The following is an 8,016-nucleotide window of genomic DNA, read 5'->3' on the forward strand; positions in this document are numbered from 1 at the left end:
AATGGGCTTTCTTGGCAGATTTGTGCGCTCTCCTACACAAATTACACTCTCAGATTTCATCCCAGCTGCCATCTAAAGGCTGCGCACATGATTTGTTCATGTCTTTGTTCATGTTCTTGTCTCTGAGGACAGAAATCCTCATACAGGCCCTAGAACTTAAACAGCTACTTTATAAAAAATAATTGCTATTCGTTTAAGTTCTGTGGTTTTCCAGAATTTCATAGGTCTACCCAGAGTATTCATACCCACCAGATAGCATAAAAATCAAAAGATGAAGGTGGGGTTTAGAAAGCAGGATGAAGGTTTAGAAGTCGACAATCAGAGCACTGTTTAAAGAAAGATTTCAAATAAATAAGCATCCAATGGACAGGCAAGTCTTGGCAGAACCCATTCTTTCCTAATAAACCATATTTCCATTTTCTTTTCTTTTGTTACTATTTATGATACAATTATCTGAATACAGAGACAGGACAAAGCTAGCCAGATGACTTACATTCTAATAAGATCCTGAAAGAACATGAGATAAATTGAAAATAGGATACATCAGGACCCCCCAAAATGAGCTTTGCACCTTATCTATTGTTTCCACTCTGCTTTCTGAATTGTTGTTTTAGCTTGTAACATCCATGCTTAAACCTATGAATCATTAGGAAGAGGGTATATTGATTTATGAAAATTAGGCGGATAGGCACCAATATGTCTGTGTAATCATAGAGCCCATCTAATGTTGGGATGGGGAAGTGATGATGTCATTATGAGACTCAGGAACATCACCTCCAATTCATCATCCAGGATTATATATCTAATAGCCAATTATTTCATGTCTGTTGTAAATTTGACCACCAGAAACCATTCCCAAGGTAGTTCTTTAAAATTTCATTTTTTTACCTGTAACTTGAGTTTCTCTGTAACCCATGAAGTTTGTGGTTGGTTCCTCTAGAGTAAATCTGTTTAACTTTCACATTTCAAGGAACTGCAACAAACAAGCATCATTCTCTGCCGGAATACCTATCATCAGTATAAAGACATACAGAACTAACTTCAGTTTAAAAAAAAAAATCCTTCTTTCCTCCAACATTTCTGTTTTGAACAAATCTCATCCCCTTAGTAGCAAAAATCTCCAAAAATTTTTTATAGATATATGCATCTATCTTAATTTATTTCTATCATTCTTTTTGCTTTTTAATATTTGTTATGAAATATATCATTATGAACTATAACACATATAAAGGCGAATTAAAGATGAGCACAGACAATGATAATGTACTAATAGTATATATCAAAAACCTAGAAATGCATTTGAACATCTTTTAGCATAGGAAAATGAAAAATATTTGAGGACATATATTTTAGCATGATTTAAACATTACATATTACATGTAAGTATTGAAATATCATATGGCACCCTTTAAACAAATGAATTTTTCTCTTTATATATCTGTTAAAATAAAACAAATTAAAACCAAACACAAAATGAGCTATTCTAGTTTTAAAAATTTTAATATACATTTTAATTATATTTTTTCACCTCTCTACTCACTCAACTTCTTATTCTCTCTCTAAAAACAACACAAAACAAGTAGCAAAGGTCAAAACCAACCAAACAAACAAACAAACAAACAAATAAAAACCAGTAAGACAAAAAGTATAAAAACAAAACAAAAACACATACATGAAAATCATGGAGTCTGTTTTATGTTGTCCAAATATTCCTTAGACATGGGACCTCCGATGAAGTGCGGTTAGTATACCCAGTGACACTCCACTCAAAGGAACAGATGTTATCTTTCTCAGGGTCTATCAACTTGAAATGGCTTCTTGGTTAAGGGTGGGACTTTGTGTACACTCCCTTTCCCAGTGCTGGTGTTTATCTGGTTTCAATAGTCCAGGTCTTGTTCATGCTGGCACAGTCTCTGTGAATTAATGTATATCAATCTTGTTACGTCTGGAAGACACTGTTTTTCGGAGTCACCCATCACCTCTAGCTCTGACAATCCTTTTGCCTCCTCTTCTGCATCCTTGAGCCTTGAAGAAAGGGGTTTGATAAATACATCTTCTTTAGGGCTGAGTGATCCCAAGTCAAAATGAACTATTTTTATAGAAAGCCCTTAACATACTCTCAAAATATACATGGAATATTTATTCAACAGGTAAACAAATAAATGCAACATAATGTTCATAACACAGTTTTACTATACAGTAGTTTAAGCAAATAACTCAGATCCAAAGAAAAAATACCTCAGAAAGGCTACATAATAGCAATATATGGGCACTGTTTGGCTTATTTTAAAAAGTAACAAAACATACTGTATTTAATTCATGAAAAGCACAAGTATGGAATGGTCTTACAAACAAACCAAAAAGAAAGGCATTAAGTCTACTATGCATGGTTGACTACGGGATGGGAACAAGAAGCCAGACTGGAGATGAAACAATGAAATTTTACCTGTAATGTCTTATTTCTTTCACAAAAAAGAAAGAAAAGCTAAAGTGGCAAGATGTTAGTGGTTTTCTGTTCTGAATGCTGGTACAAGACACTTATATTGTGCAGTTATGCTGATTAAAGAGGGGCTTACTCATAATAACAATCTACAGAATCATTTCTAGGACATACAGTTAACACAAAATAATGGCATACTCCCAAAGTTATAGCTGTCTGTATAGTTAGAAAGTGCACATTGATGTGAGATAGTACAAACCTGATATTGGAAAGATTCAGCTCCTGATATGTCTGGGGTTAGATTAATAAATGAATTTACTTATGGTGAATTATTTTAAAATCACAAAAGATTAAATAGTTAATATTTTAATGAGCAAAATAATGGTTTCTCAAAGATATGGACATTTTGAAAAATGAATTTATGACTATTAAAATATTTATTGAAAAAATCTTTTGGTCACTTCCACAAATATACCATGTCCTCCAGCTTCCCCCTGTTCACCTTCCCCTGTGTAACTGCTATCTATGGATGATAACTTAATGCACTTCATTTTTTTCATGATTTTCCATCATTAGGGCATATCCATAAAAACATAAGTTCTATCTGCATGCAATGTATAAAATGTGATAAAAATTGTCTTGCAAAGTCTGTAATAGTGTATCCATGGTCATTGTTATAAGGATTAAACTGTTCATGTGTCCTACAACTGACATATCCACCCTGAGCATTCCTGAACAGATTCTGTGATACAAATGCACATGAGTCCTTTCAGGGCATATTTGTGCAAATTAATTGTCTGTGACACAGTGTGTATGCTTGCATTTGCAAATTCTTTTATCCCATTACAAATGATTTCTCATTAACACACTTCTGAAATAGCTCTTTGTTAGCTTTTTGTGATCATCTACTTTGCAAAGCATGTTATCAATCTCCATGCTTATCTTACTTATAATCCCTCCAGAGCAGTTCATTACCACCTCCATATGTGCTGTCCACTGAGTTTCTAAATTCCATTCTTTCTTAGTTTCTTTCTGATCCTACTGATCCACATCATTTCTCATTTTCCTGTCTCCAAATTCAGAGTGCTTTGGAGGACTAGTTCTTCTCTTCTCTAGTTATACTTTCTATGTGGTACTGTCCATCCTGTGATTTTCATACTGTGTAAGCTGGTGGTCTTGAAGGCAATTTGTGGTCTGTGGAGACCATAATCATTCATTGAAAAGCAAAATAGTTTTTTATTAAAAGTAAGCTTTAATACCATATGGCAAAAAAAATCCACACTTAACTGTCTTATTTAGTGACTCCTTTGTAGTACTTGTTTTATTATTTGTTATATTATACTTTATATACTCATCAGTTGAACATAAGCCTATTCTTTTGAGTACCTACTTCATTTGAGAAACTGTTAGATACTAGATATTCATAATTATAATGTAAAAACCTGAGCCCTGTTCTTGCCTTATTTATTGGGAGAACAACCACTTAAAAATTAAATAATAAAACCACTGTCCAATTCTAATTATAGTAATGTCACCAGGGAAAATTTAAGGGCTTTGATTAATTAAGATTAATAGAAGCAACTGTGAAACGTGTATTGTGGAAGTTTCAGCAATATAAGGCAGTATTTATCAAAAATACCAATCCTAATGACTAAAAGATCAGTGACCGAAAATTTTTATTTTAATTTTTGTTAGTAAGAAGATGCTGAAATGTGTATTGTCATGAAAAACTATATCAATCTACATGTTTCTGGAATACTTTCCTGAAGAAGTGTTATTTAAGCAGAAACTTAAATGCATACAGAAGAGATTTCACTGTCATCTTCAGGCTAAATTAAAGATTTTGGGTTATATCTGAAGAGAAATGTAAAGCTAGCAAAGATTTGAGAATAGGAACATTATTCTGCTAGAGTGCTAGCATATGCTGTGGTTTGAAATTAAATGATCCCCAAAGAGAGTGACACTATTATAAAGTGTGGGCATGTTGGAGGAATTGTGTCACTGTCCGAGTGGGCTTTGAGGTCTCCTATGCTCAAGCTACACCAGTGAGATAGTTCACTTCCTGACGCCTTAGATCAAGATGCAGCTCCTTCTCCATTCTCGGCTCCTTCTCCAGCACCATGTCCCACCGTGATGATAACGGACTAAACCTCTGAAACTACAAGCCACCCAATTAAATGCTTCCTTTATAAGAGTTGCCATGGCCATGGTGTCTCTTCACAGCAATAGAAACCCTGACCAAGACAGTATACACAGAGAACTCTGATTCCCTGTAGAGAAGATCCTTGTGGAATGACTCTATTGATGAATGGAGCCCAGCTGAAGCCTGGTTCAGTATTAAAGAAAATGGCAAAGGGTGAATGTAATGGAAGTAGAAGTAAAACTTGTGACTAGAAAGTAAATGTGTAGGGGGAGCAGTCTGAACACCAACCTGAAGCCTGGGGTAAGAGGAGTCTCGCATTTGACTATCAGAGTCTCCACATGAGTAACTTGGTTGATAGTGGTATCATTCAGTAAGAAAGAAAATTTGTTTTGAAAGAGTAAGGGAAGGTTGTGAGTGGTCGAAAGAATATGATGAATACTTCATCTTGGAAATACTGATGCCAAATGCCAAGTGGAGATTACAGCTGGACATTACAGTTAAGAAATTATGGCTAGGTCTGTCTTTTGTAAAATACCACCTTTGGTTATCCTTGTCTATCTGAATCCTGAATGTAGATTTTTGAGCAACACATCCAGATTGTTTGAAAGTGTGTGGATGGAGAATTTTCAATTTCTAAGCTCCTTCTGTTCTTATACACGTGATTGATTTAAATTGCAATTAAAACTGTCTGAATTAGATCAACTAGAGAAAAATAAACAGAGCGTGAAACAACACTAAGTAAAGATGAAGCAACTAGAAAAGGGTATTTAAGAGATTGAGAGAGAAATAGGAGGAGAAAGAAGAGGGTATTTTAGAGAACGGCAGCTTTGTGAACCTTTCATTCTCAGTCTACGCTGAACAACAGAGTGCCAATGACTCTAATAAAGAAAGGACCACAGAGTGGACTTCAGTGTCGGATTTCTAAGGTTATTTGAATATGGTGTCCCTATGTTACCTCTCTTTCCACTCACTGTTAGGAAGTGTGGCATAAAGGCAGAGTGGGTGAGGCTTCGCCTCCATCACAGCCTGCACAGACTCACTTAGTAAAAACACAGGATGAGGTGGTAGGAAGCAATCCAGCCAGTCCTGCATTTTGTTGTTGTTGTTGTTGTTTGGCTTTTTGTTTTAATTATCCTAAACCCTACTACAGGGCCAACCAAGAACCAAATACTGTCTACTTTAGTTCCTTAGCAAAACTGTAACTCCTTTATCTTTATATAACTTCAAGTTCAGTCTCATTGTCTCTACTTAACAGATAAGGAAATTAAGAGGTTAGAGACTTCCTAGGTTCACAGAACAGGTAAATGACAAAAGCTGCATGTGAATCTAGTTAGCTCAGACTCAGTCTAGGTTCTTAAGTACTATAATGTCTACCTTCCTCCAGCTCCTGTCAAGCTTACAGTCTAGTACAGGACAGTTGAAGAGATGGAAAGACTAGTAACTGGCATGTGAGCAGACAGACATGTTTCCTTGTTTAAGTAGCATACAAAGTTAGCATTATAAATAAAATATGTTTCAGCAGATTCTTCTCCCCCACTACTATTATATACTCCTCTTGAAACTGTAATGTTGACAAAGTTGGAGCCTGTCCTAGAGGTGAGAGCATCTACTTCATGGAAAGGTCATGGAACTGAGGAAGTTCCTTCAATGCAAAGGAATGAAGTGAGAAGCAAATATGATTTTCACCAGAAACCTCAAGGATTCTTTGTTTAAATGATGAGGAAGAAAAATGAGATCCATAGAAGGGATTTTCTATGTGCCAAGCAGACGTACTGATCATAGTTTTCCCCCAAGACCCCATGAAAACTGCTTCCCAGGATAAAGGAACATCACACAGCATCTCTCGTAAGCTCCAAGAAAGGACATCTTTTGCAAAGGCCTCAGAACCTTTGCTGCATAAACCATGGAATTCTGCAAATTTCATTGTGAACAGAATCATCATGAGAAAACAATCCAGAGAAACCCAGTTTTTTCCTCTGCTTTTGAAAACAATACAAGATGACACTTTAAAATCCATTCATGAAAGTAAATATTACTCAAAAGCATTTGAAATAGATAATCTTAGGCATGGTCAACGATTCACTTTAAGTGACCATTTAGTTTTGCCTATGAGAACAATGGCCATTTATTGGATAGAATAATTAAACAAAATTAGCCATGACAAATACAAATGGGAATTCCTCCCATTTGTCTCCTCCCTAATTTATATGTACTAAGTATTGGTCAGATGTTCTGTAAGAATGGTGCCAATACATTTCTACCATCTCCCTTGAAGTGTATATATATATATAACTTATATATAATATATTTTAAAATATTATGTGTACTTCAAGCTCTTTGCCCATCAATTTTCACAACTAAAATTTATACATGTAATGATCTATTTTTCCTGCACTCCTCCTACCCCATCATTCATGGCATTTCACTTACCATCTCTCCATTCCTGACCCCCACATTTTTAAATGAATTTTAAGTGTCTGCAATATGTATCCTTATATACAAATTAAGCAAGATTATTATTTTGACAATTATCAAGAACATCTTAATATTTAGGTCTATATATAGCAATCAAGTTAATCATTGGAGAATACACACATTTGCAGCAATATTACCTGTACATATTCAGAGTACCGATTCCTCATCTCTTTGGTACATATTGTAGAAACAGTAATGGATGGAAAATAATACAAACTTCATCACTTATGACCTGGACATAACCATACCTTCTTTTTTTCTGTAAATATTAAATTATACATCATTGTATATTAGGGTTAACATATTTTGATGGAGCAATAAAGTAAGAGTTTGAACATTTTGTAGTTATCCAAAAGTAGAAGGTTGGCTATTAGATGGCTTTAAGAGACAGAGAACTCAGGTGTATCAATAAAATCTCTTTATTCTATCTTTGAACTTCTGTAGCCCAATTGCTTCAAAACTCCTTTTAAAATAATGTAATACAGAAAAATATGTAGACCTAAATAAAATCAATAAAAAGAAAAGTTATTTAAAAACGGCTAAGCTTGTGGTTATTAAAATCAAAATTAATTGTAATGAAAAAAGTAATACTTGTACATAATTTGGAAGCTTTGTACATAATTCGGAAATGAAGTGTCTTACATCCAGAGTCACTAACTTAAATTATGCATTTTAGCAGATAATTCAAATATACATTAAAATTTAGTAAGAGTCATACGAAATGACAACTTTACAAAGCTTTAAAATAGCTGCCAGAGTCTGTAATATAGAGATAGAGATGTATAGGAAAAAATCTTGTGTATTTAGATATGAATAAACATGTCCTCTAAGCCAGGTGCAGTGTTTTTCTCTCCTCCCTTTGGCAAGTCAGTAAGTATTCAAAGTAGAACTTTCCCAAGCTCTAAGAACACTTTGCATTTTTAAAATGTTAGGTCCTTCTAATATAAAGGTTTATGTG

Source organism: Microtus ochrogaster, linkage group LG1 (assembly GCF_000317375.1).
Source record: "Microtus ochrogaster isolate Prairie Vole_2 linkage group LG1, MicOch1.0, whole genome shotgun sequence".
In the NCBI taxonomy this organism is placed as follows: Eukaryota; Metazoa; Chordata; class Mammalia; order Rodentia; family Cricetidae; genus Microtus; species Microtus ochrogaster.